The sequence below is a fragment of the Myripristis murdjan genome, chromosome 3, assembly GCF_902150065.1.
Source record: "Myripristis murdjan chromosome 3, fMyrMur1.1, whole genome shotgun sequence".
NCBI classification, from domain to species: Eukaryota; Metazoa; Chordata; class Actinopteri; order Holocentriformes; family Holocentridae; genus Myripristis; species Myripristis murdjan.
In genome coordinates this window covers 342280-360896 of record NC_043982.1, presented here as the reverse complement: position 1 = coordinate 360896, position 18617 = coordinate 342280, and the positions used below count along the sequence as shown (strand labels likewise).

General features: G+C 41.5%; 1 protein-coding gene across 1 annotated transcript in view; it reads left to right on the top strand.

Moving 5' to 3' along the window:
* Positions 1–18617, top strand: part of slc9a5 (solute carrier family 9 member A5) — a 162164-nt gene that overhangs the window by 34942 nt on the left and 108605 nt on the right.

The window sequence follows — 18617 nt, the reverse complement described above, 5'->3', positions numbered from 1 at the left end:
TACCATATCAAAAACAGTCTCAGGGAAAAGCACAAGGCTTTTCAACGCAAGGACTGGACTGCTGTCAACCTACTCAACAGACAAATAAAAATTGACATCATCAAGGCCAAACACAAATACAAGGACAGATTGGAGCAGGAATTCAGCACTATGAACACTAAACAAGCCTTCCATAAAGCAAAGATTCTCACCGGTCAACTACCCAGTCAGGCTCACTCCACAACCACAGATCCCACCACCTTTGCAGCCACCTTGAACTCCTTTTTCACACGGTTCGACACCCAAAACCACTCTGCCACATGCGAGGAGCTGCTCAGTGCCCTCCCTCCAGACGTACCTGCACACCCTCCATTCGCCATAGTGGAGGTGCAACAACAGCTGAGCAGGTGCAAAGCTGGCAAGGCACCCGGGCCCGATAACATCTCAGCCAAAGTGTTGAAGCTCTGCGCCATGGAGCTGCCCCCCCCCTCTTCACTCCATCTTCTGGGACTCATACAGGTCAGCATCCATCCCCACCATCTGGAAAACCTCAACCATCATCCCTGTACCCAAGAAACCACGCCCCTCTGAACCAAACCACTACCGTCCAGTTGCACTAACCTCCATTATCATGAAATGCCTAGAAAAACTCATCCTCCACATCATCCTGCCAGTAGTCAGTCCGCTGCTGGATCCATATTAGTTTGCCTACAGGGCCAGCAGGGGGACGGAGGATGCTGTAGCATGCCTCCTCCACCCCCTCCTTCAACACCTGGAATCACCTGACACCTTTGCATCCATCCTCTTCATAGACTTCAGCTCAGCCTTCAATACAATCCAATGCCACCAGATGATCAGGAAGCTTCGTCACCTTAACATCCCCCCACTCCTCATCCGCTGGATTCACAACTTCCTCACCGACAGACCACAGGCTGTAAGGATAGGCACAGTGACATCACCAACCATCATCACCCACACCGGAGCCCCGCAGGGTTGTGTCCTCAGCCCTTTTCTCTACACCCTCTACACAAATGACTGCATCAGCCCCTCACCAATCACCACATACTACAAATATTCAGATGACACCGCCATCCTAGGTCTGCTCAGCGACAATAGCTCTATTACAGCCTACCAGCTATCCATCTCTCACTTCACTCTGTGGTGCACAGATAACTTCCTAGAACTGAACGTGGCAAAAACAAAAGAAATGGTCATCTACACTTCACGCACACCCCCCTCTGGACTGGCCCCCACCTCCATCCACAACCAAACAGTTGAACAGGTCAGCCATTTCAAATACCTTGGACTCACTATAGACAATAAACTGACATTTGATCAACACATCACCAACGTACACAAAAAGGCCCAACAGAGACTACACGTCATCCGGAAACTCCGTGCCCTCTCTGTTGCCCCCCACCTCCTGTCACTACTGTACACCAGCATCATTCAACCCATCCTCCTGTACTGTTCACCCTGCTTCTATAACATGCTGTCCACCACTAACAGGAACAAACTGGTTAAAATCACACACACCGTCTCCAAGATCATCAGCCATCCCATACCCAACCTCGCTGAGCTCAACCACAGAGCAGTCACACGCCTTGCACGAACAATAACCACCGACCCCGATCACCCTCCACCCACACTTCAAACTGCTGCTGTCTGGCCGCAGATACAGGACTCTGAGATGGCGACGGGCACGCTTTAGCAAGAGCTTTGTCCCGTCTGCCATCTCAGCACTTAACAATTAAGCGGTATCGGCCCAGCCCCTCTTGAGCGTTGTGATTGTTCAATGTCGGGTGGTGTTTGTGCTTTATTCATATGTTGTTTGGGTGCCTGGTGATGTTGCTTATTTGTGCATTCTGTGTTGTTAATGTTGGTTTCTGTGACAAGTTGTGAAAAAGAATTTCCCTTTGGGACAATAAAGGCTATCTATCTATCTATCTATCTATCTATCTATCTATCTATCTATCTATCTATCTGTGAAACTGTGGGCTCCTATAAGTATCTTGGCATCATCATGGATAACAAACTGACTTTTGAGGATAATACTAACTTGCTTGTTAAGAAAAGCCAGCAGCGTCTGTTTTGTTTGAGGAAGTTAGCCAAGTTTCAGGTTGACAGATCTTTGATGACTATGTTTTACAAATCTTTTATTGAGTCTGTTTTAACCTTTTCATTTATTTGTTGGTTTGCATCCCTCACTCTGAAACAGAAAAAATCATTATCCAGGATAACAAAGGTCAGCAGTAAAATTATTGGTTCCCAGCAAAAAACCCTCTCAGAACTGTACAATAATCAGGTTTCAAAGAAGGCCAGATCCATCATGTCCAACAGCACTCACCCCCTGCACTCAGAATTTAGGTTCCTGCCCTCTGGTTCCCGCCTCAGACAATCTTTAGCCAAAACTAACAGATACAAATTCTCCTTCATACCCTCCGCCATTTCACTGCTCAACTCTGTACAGTACAGGTAGCATCACCTTTAGTTCCCATTTTATTCAAGTATGCACTTTTTTATTTATTTTATTTATTTACTACTGTTTTTTTTTTTTTTTTAATTTTACTACTGATTTATTTACTACTGTGTGCCTTGTGTGTCTCCTTGTAGTTGTTGTTGTGCTGTGTGTCTGACTCTGTTGTTGTTATTGTGGTTGTTGTCGATGTTGTTGTACTGTTTTTTTACTACTGCGGCAGAATCAATTGCCCCTCGGGGACAAATAAAGGTCTTGAACTTGAATCTATCTATCTATCTACTTAATACTTAATACTAAGCACACAAGTACACCAATAAATTGAAAGGCAGGCAGGTCTTTTCCTGAATAGGGATCGAGATTTCCATTCATAAAATACTCGAACAACTGACGTGAAATAAACACACTTTATTACGGTTACAACTATTATTTACAAGCTATGAGATGGGATAATAGACATCTATATACAGGTACATGAACAAGGTGATGCATAGATTGAATGAAATGGTAAAAACAAATAAACAAACTGTGACAGGAACAAATACACAGATGGAAAGATGATCCGATACACTAAAGTTACACCATGGAGTAATCAACCTGTACCTGGAGAATCGGCACCGCGTAGTTCTGAATGTTAATTTAGGTTGGTTTTGGTAAAACATGAGCCAATTATAGATTAGCACTAAGAGTTAAATGAACACCAGCCTTGCTTATGCCTGGGGATAACTTTTTGCGGAGTTGTGGAGCAGTGGCGAAGGTTGATTGGCAGGAGAAGGCTGGACTGTAGCAGGGGAGCCCTCGGGAGGAGACGAGGAGTAGAGTTTTGCAATGGAGTTTGTGTCGGCGTAGATCTCTCTTCTTTGGACGGATGCTGCTCGGAGGGAGAGCAGCTTCACATGGTCAGAGGGCTCTGGAGCGCAGGTCTGGATGTTAACGCTGCTCTGTTTTTCCGTATGCACTTATGTTGCGCACGCTTCCACGCACGTTCCTATGTTGTACTGGTTCTGTTACTCTCTCAGCGTGCTCTGTACGCACTATTCGCACATTTTGATTCTCTTGGGTATTGTAAGCCCGCGATTCTAAGTTGCTCCAAGTTCCCAAGTTGTTCTAAGTTTCCATTTTGGGTTACTATTCTTCTTGCTCTAAATGCTCCATTTTTGTTGTCATAAGCCCTGCGTTGCTCTCCTTCTTGCTCACTGATTCTCAGGTGCATGGTGGTTTTAACCTGTTTTGGGGGACCCTCCCAGATGGGACTGTTTGGCCAATGAGATGTGTTTTCGTTATCTGCTAACTTGGGGGGCCATCCCCTGGATGTCAAATTTTATGGCCAAAAGTACCACAAGAGTGGTCTCCTCTGAAGGCGGAATGTAGTCCCAGATAGCAAAATGTAACTGGACCAGACATGGGCCAGATGTACTCCAGTATTCGGTCCAAATTGGTAAAAGCTCCAGTGCCTTTTTGCACAATGGGCCTGATACGGTATGGACTCACTTGCCAGATCTGCAACAGTTTTGGGCCGGAACTGGTCCAGAGAAGCAACCAAGTTAATATATGGCCCGAATCTGGCACAGAGATGATCAGCACTGGGTCAGATGTGGTCCAGATTTGTACCAGAGCCATTTTCCATATCAAAAATTAATGGTCCATTTTATTAATGTATCATACTTTAATGTGTGTAAATGGGCAATTAAGTTTGTCTATTAAGAGCAATAATGACAATACTTCCCTTCATTAAAGTGTCATTTATTCATGGTAACATTGGGCACCACAACATTGTACAAACTGCAATACTTAACATAACATAACATTGTATGTCGTATAACACTGTAAACAACATAACCAAAAAGCACAATGCTAACAAAGTATTAAAGTACAAACTGTAACATGAAAATACAAGGGGTGTAAGTGATATTTTTTGCTCAATTCTGCTCTCCAGCTCTTAAGTAAACAGAAAATTTAAAAAAAGAGAAATTATTGCAGCACTTGTTTAAAATAAATAAAGAAAGAAATAACAATTAAAATAAAGAAATAAAAGAAATTAAAGCTGCAAGCAGCGTTGGACGCCAACAAAAACCCACTGGTAGTACATTCGCTGCTGGTGCCCCTCTGGCCACTAGCAGCGCCCCTCCAGCAGATGGCGCCCTTAGCATGTACTAGTGTGTGACTGATTTGAGTACTGGCGGCTGTGGCATGATCACACCAAAATGCAGGCAGACAGAGAAATCCTCATTCAATCCAGTGGAGAAATCCAGAAAACCCACCCCTGTTTGAGGTGTCACAGCTCGGTCACCGTTTGAGTTACAGACTTGTTTCAAAGTTTAAACAAGTCACGAGACTCGGATCTATAAATGTCCCATTTACATGATTTTGCTATCTTTTACCGTTTTTGAGTTATGGCAGTTTTAGTTTGAGAGTGTTTTCTGCTCCCTCTGAGCTCTTACAATGAGTGTGTTTTGCGCATTCCTGAGGCAGCTAGAGTGAGTCACATGTCCAGGCAGAGTGCAGAGCAGAGCACACCAGACTCAAAAATGTTTGAAAACTCTTCACAGCTCCCACAAACTTGGTCCAATCCACATCAAAACTACATATTTTTGTAGGAATTTTTGTCCTCTTTCCATCTGCATAGTTTTCAAAGCCGTCAGACTTTTACTTTAGACTCCAGGGGCCTAATTAGTGCCAAGTGTCAGCCTCTTCACACCAAACTCCATGGGAAAAAATGAGGTTTTGTTTTTGGCCACTGTGACTTTGAGGGCTTAAAAAATTCAAACTAATCGAGTAATGACGAAATCCTTCAGAACTTTTGTTAAGCACTGTGTCCTCTGTCATCTGTGAAATTTTCAAGTTGCTGCCATTTACGCCCTGGGAGGAGATAGATTTTGTTCAAAGTGGAATTTTGGGCGAGAACGTGACTTTGCAACGCAAATTGTGGACTTCCTGTTGGTTTCAGGCCGGGGGTGTCAGTGCGTGATTTGTAGGCCTTGATGAGACCTACCTTTCGGCAGTGGTTTGGTCTTTCTATCACATTCCTGTGGGCCGCAGCGGCTGCCTTTGTGTGCGTAGGTGGCGCTACCGAGCCCATTTCTGCACTTAGGGGGTCCGTTTGTCCATTTTATCAAATTTTTCACCAGACCTGGCCTGTGTGCCAAATTTGAGCATGTTTAGGGGGTCAAATTAAGGGTTATTTAGACGTAATAATAATAAAAACGAAGAAAAACAATAGGCCCTCTCTCCGATGGAGGGCGAGGGCCTAATTAAAGCTGCAAGCAGCGTTGGTCGGCCCTCGCACCGGTGCCAGTCCGCGGCGATGTTTGTGTCATTGAAGTGCAGACAATTCAACCATTTTTCCCATTTGTAAGGGTATTTTTCGGTGCTTTCAGTTGGAAAGAGTTTTGGGCTTTTATTTTGAAAGGCCTAGGATGTCCTAGTGTGTGAGTGACATGAGTACTGCGCTAATACATGAGTACTGGCAGCTCTGTCATGATCAGACTAAAATGCAGGCAGACAGAGAAATCCACATTCAATCTAATGGAGAAATCGATAAAAACCCACACCCGTTTGAGGTAACGCCGCTCGGACATCGTTTCAGTTACAGACGCAATTCGAAGTTTAAACGAGGCACAAGACTCGGCTCTATAAATCGTGTATTTACACGATTTTGCTATCTTGTACCGTTTTTGAGTTATGGCAGTTTTAGTTTGACTGTTTTCTCTGCTCCCGCTGACGGTTTATAATGGGTGTGTATTGCGGAACTGTCTGTTACCTAGAGTGAGTCACATGACCGGGCAGAGTGCAGAGGAGAGGACACCAGGGTCCAAAATGGTCGAAAAGTCTTCACAGCGGCCACAAACTTGTTCCAATTTAAAAATTAATTTCATATTTTTGTAGGAATTTTCGTCCTCTTTCGTGTGGCATAATTTTTGAAAGCCGTGCGACGTTTACTTTAGACGCCAGGGGCCACATTAGCGCCAAGTGTGCGCCTCTTCACGCCAAACTCCATGGAAAAAACGACGCCCTCGAAGTCGGCGTTGCCGACTCGAATGTCCTGCAATAATACTACTAATTATAATGATGATAACAACAACAACAACAACAACAACAATAATAAATTATTATTGTTGTTATTGTTATTATTATTATGGACATATCTGATAAGATACTATATTCACATACTATAACCAATGACTTTCACAAAAATATAAACAATTAGACTCTGTCTTTTTTCCTTGGTTGGAAAAAAGACAAAGTGGTGGTGGTTGAAAATTGGCAGCTGCTTCCACATTACAAAATCAATGCTCAAAACCACTAGTGTCTTGTAGAAAATACCACAATTACAATATAGTCAAGTGACTTGTAGAGTAAAGAGTGAAGAGCAAGAAAATAACAAGTAACAGTTTATTTTAAGTGTCTGCATATTAGAAACATGTTGAAGAAATTCTGAAGTGAATGAATATATACAGTATTTCCAATAATAATAACAAATAATAAATAACAATAATAAAATGAATATGGTCTCTGCATATGAGAAAGTGACTTCAAACAGGTGTCTTTTAGAAACACGTGTATTGAGTATCTACTCAAAAGATCCAAAGGTGTTCCTTCTGTTGTCTTTGCGAGACACAAACTCTTTGGCAATTGCCTGCCTGTCCAGCATGTCAAGCTTTTCCTTATGAATATGGCACACAGCTACACTGTTTAGGCGTGTTTGTGTCATAGTGCTTCGGAGCCATGTCTTCAGCCTCCGGAGCCCACTGAACCCTCTCTCTGCTTCAGCTGAAGACACTGGGACAACAATAAGCAGTCTCACAAGTGTTTCAACTTGATCAAAGAGGCCACGGACCTCTGGACACATCCCCTGAAGAATACCAACCACATCACTGCTTGACTGGAATTTATATTTGCTCCTGAACATCACCAGTTGTGTCTTCAGGCATTCTGGATTGAGCTCTGGGTACTTCTGCACAACATCATGTGCCTCTCCAGTTAAGAGGACTTGCTCAAGATTTCTGACCATTCTCATTCCTTCCTGCTCAAATCGCTCTCTAATCCCCATCTCCACGACATCAATTACATTATAAAACTTCTGTAGTAGTCAGAGGGGGATGCATGTCCATATGCAGGAGCACAGCCAGTGTATCGCTGAGGTGGCTTATGGACACGAGGGGATGCTATTGTTGTTAGACCAAGTCTTTCACACATCTGTGATGCTTTGGTGTGAACAGTTTGGAAACAAGCTGGGTTTCTGTTTTTGGCAAAAGTGTCTTTTACACAGGCGACAGCAGAGAGCATGCCATCTATAGTCTGTGTTCTGCGCTGGAGAGAAACATTGAGAGTCTCCAACTCCTCTGTTGCCTCTAAGGCAAGTAAAAGACCAAGAGCTACATTTCCGTGCTGAAATTTGTCATACAAGCCCTGTGCCCTGCCTGCTGCATCTGAGTCACCTGCTGCCATCTCACTCAAAGCACGCAACACATGCTCATACTGGTTCAGCACAGCACGTATGGCACTTGTGCGAACTGTCCACCTTGTGGGACAAAGAGGTCTAATAGCCTGCTGTGGCTCCTCCCCTGTTTTTGTGATTCCCTTGAAGATATCCTTCAGCTTGCTGGACTGGCCAAATAAAGTTCCCAACTCATGAACCCATTCCATGGAGTTGCGAATAACGGCTGAGGCAGTACAGGCTTTCTGGGTGATAAGGTTCACGCAATGTGCACCACAGTGCACATATGGAGCAAGCGGTTGCTCTCTCTGAATGATGGCCTGTGCCCCTAAATATTTGCCAGCCATGTTCGCTGCACCGTCATATGCCTGGCCACGTAAGCCAGTGATGGGCAGATTGAGGCGTACCAGTACGTCCTTCACCACCCTTGACAGATTTTCTCCAGTTGTCAGTGAAACCTCATACAAGCCAATAAAGTCCTCATGCACAACCAAATCATGGTCAACGTACCTCAAGCACAACGCCTCTTGCTCTTTTCCTGACTGATCTCTTGTGCCATCCATCATTATGGAGAACTGCAAATGTGGAAGTGATCGAATTTTGTCAGCAATGTCTCTAACAATGGAGGTGCTGATCAAGTTAAGGAACTCATTTTGAATTGTTCCTGATGTATAAACATCCTTTGTACTCTGCAACCACCTGGCAAGGCATGGGTCATCTTCTGCTTTATACTTAAGTAGCTGATCAAGATTTCCCTCACTTGGATCATGGCCCCTGAATGCTAAACCCTGTCTTGCCAACAACTGCACAGCACCAATTATTTTTAAGAGGCATGCCCTTGCTTCCTGTTGCTGTGATACACACACACTAGCCAGCTGACACTGAACTGATCTGTCTTCATACAGGTGGGTAGTTATTGCTGTCTTGTGACAGTCAGACTTTTCATGCAAACTGAATCGCTCAATGGCCTTTCTCCAGTTCTTGAAGCCAGAATGCAGGTTCTGCATTCTTTGCCAGTGGTGATTTATCTGTGTGAAATGCCTTGTAACAGTAAAAACACAGCACACCTTCCACACCAAGATTGAAATGTAGCCATGGGAATCTGTTGTACCAATGTTTTTGGAATGTAAGGGTATGCTTTCCCAGTGACTGCTTAGACTACTAAATGCACCATCTGCACTCCTCCATGTTTAATAATTTTTTTTTTCTATACAATCAATTAATCAATCAAGAGGGAACCACACTTTAATTTCATTATTCAACCTGTTGTATAATGACAAATAAACTTCCTTGTATCCTTGTATCCTTGTACTATGAATTTGGGATCTGGCTGATTTGGTTTAGTTGGTGTAAATGGCTGGTTTGAGACTGCCACAGCAGAGGTGTCCAACACCTCTGTGACCTGCACCATACTTTCCTCATCCTCATCCTCAACATCTCCCTCTCCCTCTTCTTCTCCTGTGTCCATGCCCTGTCCCTCTCTTATGTTCTCGCCCTCCTCTTCTCTTGTGATCACTCCCTCTTCTTTTGTGTTCTCGCCCTCTTCTTCTCTTGTGTTCTCTCCCTCCTCCTTTCTCATGTTCTGTCCCTGTTCTTTTTGTTTTCCATCCTCTCCTTTGTCCTTCTCACTCCTGGACCCTCCTTTCTTATATACATCCTACATATAAAGGGAAAAAACACTATCAATACCAGAGCCAGTTCTGACCTCCCTGGTGCCCTAAGCAAACTTCTGCATAAAAATGCCCACAAACATGGTCGTGACAAGTCCTACCCAACACCGCCTACAACATCCCTACAATGATTTTTAACACTGCATTAAAAGGAAACCAGACTTCATTGAAAAAAAACATAATTTTATATTTTAGCGACACATATGTGCCGCTTCCCAGCTGTGCAGAGCATTAACTTTAACCTCTACATAATCCCCGACGTGTCCACAAAACATTAAAGTCAACATGTAAAGCTTCATATTTGGACAAAACGTTCCAATACTTATGCGACACTGCAACTGACATGTACCATTAGCTCTAGGCAAGTTTATACATGTGTTTTGAATGTACCCTGGTAGATTGACATTTTGGTCATTTTTCACCCGTTTAACAACACAAACCATAAAACGAATGACAGAGTTTGTTTACAACAGCGTGCGAATGTATAAAAAAGTAGTTATGGTGTAGGTATGGAATTATTTTCTGCCTGGGAGAACAAAGAACTTTGAGAGTGTTTCTGCACATACTCCGCAGCTTCTCGCTCCTCCTATGATTTTCTCCCAATGCATGTTGTTTGATGTCACTTTGATCATATTTATTTACTTAAGGTACCTGAACTCTGATCTGGATCATTCTGGCCCATTTTAACTCCTGGATTCATGATTCATGTTAATATTCCTACTAAGATGTTTCCGTGAAATGAAAGTTGTACTAATATTCCCATCTCTTAGTGCCTCACTACCACAAACACCCTAATATGTCCACAGCATTAACTATGAGATGAGAACAAACATTAAAAGTAATTTCATTTGACTGCTCACCTCAACATTAATTGTGTCCTGTTTTGCTGAGGTTGATGCATGATGGGACTGCTTCTCCTTAACAACATAACAGTGACAGGGATGAGTTGATGAAAGGAAAAATAATTTTAAAACAGGTTTCAGCTCAAACAAATAACTTTAAGTTACATCAGTAAACACCTACATAGAATCAGTGTTGGGCAAGTTACTTTGAAAAAGTAATTAATTATAGTTACTAGTTACTTCTATTAAAAAGTAACTGAGTTACATCATTGTCAAAGTGATTAATTACCAGGAAAAGTAACTATTACGTTACTTTTTAAAAAGAATTGTTCAAATATGTCAAATAACTTGGCTGCCCCAGTCATACTGGCCTATAGTACTACAGTGGAACAATAAAATACAATAGATGAATTGGAACTTTTTTATTCTATTGAACAGGCCACAACTGGCCAACGCCTTTTGGGCATCTATTTCAGATTAGTAAGTGCAGGTGCCTATCAGCATGAATGGAGAATGAGCCCAAACTGCACATACGAAGGTCATGGCGACAAACAAAATATACCACACAAATCTCCCCATAAAGTTAGAACAAGACATTAAAAAAGACAATAAAAGGCCAAAAAAACAAAAAAAAAAAAAAAAAAAACAAGGCACAACAACAACAACAACAACAATAATAATAATAATTTAGCACCTGGGTTACAATACAAATTCACAAAGAGTACAGAAATGAAAATTACAGAAACCCTAAATGCAACTGTATGTGTCATCGAGCCAATGACAGGCAAAATAATAAGAATCACGTCATTGTCCTGGTTAACAACAAAGTGAGGTAATAGGGATGCACTCTTGTCCGGGTGGGGACTTGAACCCCAAGTCTCCTGTATGACAGGTGGAAACACTATCCGTTCTGCTGTCGTAGATTGTATGCTAGTCCTATGGTTTGGGCTCATTCTCCTTTCATGTTGATAAATTATGAAAAAATGCAAAGTCCGATTGGTTTGAAAACTGACACACCGCTTTTTCTCCGCAATTCACACATTTTTCGTATAGGATAATAATAGTAATAATAATAATAATAATAATAAACATTATTATTATTATTATTAGTTGTAGTATTACTATTATTATTATTATTATCATTATTATTATATCATGATAATAATAATAATAATAATAATGTTTTTATTATTATTATTATTATTATTATAAAGCTAAAAAAAAAAAAAAAAGATCAGGGGCTTTTGAAGAAAGATCCGGGGCTTAAGCTGACAGAGAACCTGGTCGGTTGAAGCCGCATCAGTGAGCTCAGTTATTGCCTAGTAACGGCGCATTTTATTGTCAGTAACGGTAACGGCATTGTAACGGGGGAAACAGTAATTTTTCTGATTACTCGTTACTGATAAAATTAACGCCGTTAGTAACGCCGTTTATTTATAACGCCGTTATTCCCATCACTGCATAGAATTGACACAAAACCAAACTAATGTAGGCCTACCCCCAGGGATGGTTTTTGCTATGGGCAATGTGGGCAACTGCCCAGGGCGCAATCTACTTGGGCACGAGCACCCTCAAAAAAAAAAAAAGAAAAGAAAAGAAAAAAAATGACAACCCTGATTTTAAGACGACCCCTCTTTTTCAAGACCCTTTTTTGGAAAAATTGGCTACTTTTTATATGGACAAAAATTTGTTTGAATAAAAAAAGCCACCGGTCGGCATCAGGCGGGCCGGCCGCGGCACCGGCCGGTACCGCGCCCACCCGGTCAGGTCTGCCGGATCTGACAGGTGAGCGGCCGGTGGAAAAACTGGATGACTGAAATTAACCAGAGCAAAGTCTTATTAAGTCCATGTCACCATAACTCTACTTACATGTCTATTTGTTGTGAAAAAGAAGTCAATCTTCTTCTGCCGTTTGGCTTTGTGCATGGTTCATGCTCGTATCTAGCATGACAAAAAGATATAATTATATAATTATATAAATTATCACATAAGACAAAATTACAAAAAAAAAAAAAAAAAAAAATCAATATTACCAACTAGTTACCCTAAATAGCCGTTTTCTATCGTGTACTAGATCTAGTCTCTCTAGTCAGATAGCCTATATGGAACCATCCGTTTCATACCTCTGGTTTGTTTCTCCTGGTCACAGCCGGCAGACTGAAACACCGTTCGGAAAAGGAGGAGGCTTTGTTTACATTCGCGCGCGTGCAAACTACGTGCATGCCGCTGACTACAAACAAGAACGAAGTTACTGTTGCCTAGCAACCATCGTAAACAAGGAAGCACTGCCGCTGGAAACAGTTGTAAACACTGATGAAGAGCCGCCAAACATTGCGTTTGTGAACGTTGTTGCTTTTCAGCGGTGACTAACGTTACCTCTGGAAAAAGTGGGGGGGATGAAATCATGTTTTTGTGAAAGTGTGGGTGTCGCAACACCCGCATCCCCCGCGGCTGCGACGCCCATGCATGGCAAATTAATGCAAGTACCACAAAGTGAAAGTGCATACTGTTCAAAAGGACATGTAAAGCAATTTCTAAGGATTTAAACATTGCAACCCCTTTTCACAAATTAAGCTACTGACATGTTTATGCATACTGCACTGTACTGTACTGTACTGCAAGCACTGCCTTTATTGCCATTTGCCTAAAGGCCATCTTACCATTTGCTCCGTTCAAACTGATTTTCTTGGCCACATTATCACAAAAAATGTGTGACAGGATGTTCCAGGTAACATGCTTTGTGTCCGGTCCCGCAATGGACCCAGGGCAGAAATCTGGGAAAATTAAAAATAAAGAAAACTTGTAACTACAAAATTACATTTCCTGTGATTCCAGTCATTTTAATGAATTTAAAGCTGAGAGAGACAACAGAGGAGGATAGAGAGAGGTAGCCACAGGAAGACAGGAATCAAGTGCCAAAAATAGCTTAACATCAATCTACCAATCAAAACAGAGGAATGAACTATCAGCATTAGCTGTGTGTGACTGAGAGTGCAGATATACTGAAAAAAAGGAATAGGCATGAAAAAGCATCCCTTGAACAACAGTTGAGCGCATGTGTGAGGCGACACAACTGTCAGTTAGAGGAGCGCCAGCAGAGCAAACCAACCGTGAGCAGCTGATATCAGATGGTCAGTGTCCACACTGGAAACAGAGTCTGCTGGAGCTTTGACAGTCACTATAAAAGTACTGTAATCAGCATTAAAAGGCAAATTAGTGCTGCAGTCATTGCTAATTTGCTGTAGCGTTCTCTTAAGGTCTCTTCGTGCGCGCCTTCTCAGAGGAACAGTTGTTGATTACAGACCTACCAGCAGAAGTCGAGTTGTAAAAAAAATTCTGGGGGGATGGTCAGTTTTTTTCACTTGATGAAAAGTGAGGATAGCACTTTAACAGGGGGGATGATTTTGACCGTTTTTATTTCAGGGGATGCCATCCACCCTCATCCCCCCTCAACTCGAGTACTGCCTACCGGGAGAGAAGAGGAAGCATTAACAGTGTTTTCCAACTCTAGGGCCTCACAGAAAATCAGCAGGCATGCAGTACAAGTTTTAATGGTTCAGTCATACTGACAACATGTTTGTCTCCCATCCTACAGTTGGGTGAGGCTAGAAACAATATTTTTCAACATATTAATACCTAAACATGGCTTCCCACAAAAGGCGTTTTTGTTACTGTAAAAGTTAAAGAATATCAAGGGCCAAAAATACATAAAAACATTGAAATTGAACACAGGTATTTTACAGGCCTTAGTTTTGGGACCTAAACATTATATAGACAAACTCTGAACAGAGACGGTGCTGCAACCACTTTCCTGGATTCTAACTGATTTGACACCAAACAACCTTTATCCTTTGCTGGCCAAATATGCTAACAATTTGTGTGCTAGTTGGCTGCGCTCGATTAAATGATTTTTTCTAAAGATCATTTTTTTTTGCATTTCTGCTTTATTTGACAGTCACAGTAGAAATAGACAGGAAAGGCAGGGGAAAGAGAGGGAATGACGTGCAACAAAGGACCTGAGGTCGGATTCGAACCCCGGTCACTGCGATTGGGACTAAGCCCTGGTACATGGTGTGCGTACTTTACCGGTGAGCCACCAGGGTGCCCAAATTAAATGATTTTTAACAGGTATGCAGTTCTCTTACAACAGAAACAGAAACGTTAAGTCACTAATACACCTGTGTTGTTTTAATATAGTGGTTTAGTGTTTTAACAACATCAGTGCAATTAACATTAGCTAACACTAGCAATGCCAAATAATCTCCGAGCTAATGCTAACTACACTAACAACGGAATATGTATATATGCAAAATATTATACCGACACTACATATCAAACAAAAGCCAGAGGATAATGTTACATCATATGAAGCTGCTTTGAACTGTAAACTCGGGGAGGCCTCTCCTCTATGTTGTCCTGCTCCAGCCGCCGTCACACTGACGCTGTCAGAGCTGCACCGCCTCTTTGACTCACCACTGGCTGTGCAGCTTTCTTACTTTCTTTTTATGGGAGTTGACATAAAAAGAAATCATACCACACTCAAAAGATATCCCAAAGGCTAACATTAAGAGTGAAACACTAGTGTTATTCATCTAATGTACTTACTGATAACTTTTGCCTAGAGGCTGACACGGGAGTGGATTTTGACTCCCGCTCCTTCCCATGCCCACAGAAATAATCCCATCCCATCCCAATCCTGAGTGAGAGTTTAAAAAAATCCCACTCCCACAGAAGACTGATCCCATCCCGTCCCAATCCCCAGCCAAACTTTTACAGAATCCCACTCCCATTCATTTTTACTCCCACCCAATCCTACATTTTTCTTCCTCAGTATAAAAAATGCAGTACAAGGGTCACACCATGTCTGCCTTAGTTAAATATAAAACCACCAAAAATTTACATCTAACATTGCACTGTATGTTTTTATTGAATAAAAATACTTCACCAGCAGCACATTTGACCACTGTCCAGATATTTAGTGCAAAGTCACATTCACAAAGTCACAAGAACAACTTAACATTTGAGTGTGTGTCTCTGTTGGAGAACTGAGAAAGTCACAAGAACAATGTAACATTTGAGTGTGTGTGTGTGTGTGTGTGTATGTGTGTGTGTTGGCTGCACATGCGGGCAATTTTGTCAGCCAAATGTGACTTTACACTCCGAAGTAACTTACATTTGGCAAATGCAGTCATCTTTGGTTAATTGTCGGCAGCATTTGGCATTTGTGCCTTTTTAGGCCACTCGTACCAGACTCACTGGCATATTTTACTAAGACTGTGCATGTATCACACGCCACATATTCCGTGTTGACACCGTCACACTTGACTCTCACAAACTTTTCAAGAAGTGATGATTTCCCGGAATTCTCTTTAAGTTTCACAGACAGGTCCTTGTTTTTAATTTTACGTGACAACTCAGATTTTATCCGCTCTTGATTTGCCGTCATGGAAGTGTTTGAAGCACGCACCTCCATTTCTGGCTCTGCTCAGATGCGTTGTGTTGCACGTTACTTGCCGGATGCAGTACTAGACTTCCAGTGTAGTTCGTTTTGCTTGTGATGCAGTGTTGGGTGACTGAATGAAAACTACAAAATGGCAAGGGTGATCAGTGCAACGTTTAACTCGATGCTGGGGAGAAATGTTCAAATATCGATTTGATTTGATTTGAAATAAATTAAAATATAACTACATCATGATTTTCACTCCCATCTACTCCCGTTGTTTTTGTTGTCATAGTTAGTTTAGTTTAGTTTTAGTTTAGTTTGGAGGGCGCTCGTGCGGCCCAAGTAGATTGTGCCCTGGGCGGTTGCCCATGTTGCCCATAGCAAAAACCGTCCCTGGGTCAAGCGCTGCAGTAATCATGGCTAGCAGAGGAACAGAGGAACTTGAAAAAGCTCCTGCATCATTTAAGTCGCATGTATGGGAGCATTTTGGCTTCCCTGTAACGTACATTGATGACGGAAAAAGGATGGTGGACAAAACCATTACGGTGTGTAGGCACTGTGCCACGCGAAAGAAGAAGGTATCATGCCTTAAATTGCACTTTGAGTTGTTTTTATATAATTTAAAGTTTTAATTAAACATTGGATGGACATTTTTAGTTGAATGTTTTTATTTAATGGGCAAAACTGTTTTACAAAATAAACGGAGGACAAAGTTATATTTGTCTTGTCTAGTCTTTTTTTTTTTTTGCTGAGCTGAAAAATGATCCGATCCATGACTCAAAACCGCGATCTGATCCGATCCGATCCGTGAGTTTTTTGATCCGTTGCACCCCTAGTCACGTTTATATATGGCCTGTCCACAATAAATTCACCTTATTATGCACTATTACATTTGCACTTTTGAAGCACCTAGCTTGTGCCATTGCACAAGTTATGTGCTTCAAATTACATTATTTTGATCAAGAGTATTCTATAAGATGCATCAAAAGAATAGTCGACCCCAAAATTAAATCCAGTCATTGTGTTCCCTATGTTAGCAGACAAAAAACTTACCATCTGCTTGATGTTCTACCAACCAACTTCAAAACCAATTTCTACCAGCTTCAGTGAAGTTCAAGCTGGTAGGATTAATTTCCTATCAACTTCATTATACTCTTCCCAATGAGATGAGGGAGAACAGATAATGACAGAATCTTTGTTTTGGAGTAGACTATTCCTTTAAATTTGATACAGAGATTTCAGATTTAGCAGTGGACCCACAGCAGTTAGAAGCCAGAGATATTTGGGTTTGAGCAGCTTAACCCTGTTAGAGGAGAGCAGCTTCCTAATCCTCAGTAGCACTCCGAATATGGGCTAATCCCATTTTTCACAGGCTAGCTCAGTGGCTCTGTGCTGTTACTGGAAGAACAGAGCCACAGCATTGAAAAACTAAAGTGTGTGAAGGGCTAACTAGCTTAATGGCTACTCCATCATCATCATCATTGGCTGACTTTTCTCAGGGCAATATCTGTTGGGTTTCTGTAAAGCACCTTGATATAACTTTTGTTATGATTTGACGCTATACAAATACAGTTGAATTGAATTGAATTGAATAAAACCAAGAATGATGCTGTCTGCTTGTGTTTGCTGTGTTTTTTCATGTAAGATTAAATTGTAAAGCAAACAAAGCAGTGACAAAGGCCAGAAGCCAAGTATTAAGGGCATTTCTCAAATAAAATGAGATTATACAACACTTGATCCTGGTGGAGAAATTTTAATCAGCTGCGGAAGACAGTTAAAGCAGAGATACATATTGGGACCACCTACAAGAATATGTGAGCCCCCCTTGAGGGGGTGTCAGGGAGTGCTAAAACTGGGTAAAGCAGAGGCAAACTGGATAAAAGCAGTAAGTAGAGCGCCCTGACTATGCAGTTGTCAGTTCTACATGTTCAATATTCACCAAAAATTAATCACGGCCAACACCATACTCTCCTTTCGCCAACCAGTGTGAGAAGTTCATCCATTCTTCCATGGCCCATGATCAACTTTTCCACAAAGTTTCATGCTGTGTACCTGCATTCCTGCCACAAGCCATCACACTATACAACAAATCACATCTGTCAGACAGAGACTTGCATCTGTCTGCTGTATAGTTCTGTTTTTAACACTCCACTACTCAGCACATTAACTGTTTGTTTATTTATTATACATCACTCAGCACCTTAACTGTTTATTTATTTATTATACATCACTCAGCACCTTAACTGTTTATTTATTATTCCACTACCCAGCACCTTAACTGTTTATTTATTATTTATTATCTATATATTACATCCTAGGTTAATATACATTCACACTGTTTTTCAGACTGGAGGGGAAGTGGTGATTCCTTAAGAGGCCGAATCAAGTCGGTTAGCTCCTGAATCCCATTACTGGGCGTCAGGTTCTGCCACTTGATTCTTGGTTTCGTGGTTTCATGCTAACTCTCCTTATCTATACAATCTATACAATCATGTATATACTTCAGTTCCATCTGTATATTGTCATATTCATTCCATATGTATATTTTCACATCTCGTATCTCTTTTCTTTAGGTTAGCCCTTATTGTATATTTTTAGTTTTTAGTCCTTATAGTCTTTATTGTATATATTTAGCCTTTATTCTTTTTTTAGTTAACTTTATTGTATGTTTCTACTGTTGCTGCTGGAACACCAGAATTTCCCTGGTTGGGATCAATAAAGTATATTTATCTATCTATCTATCTATCTGCTCAAAAGCTATATGTATTTG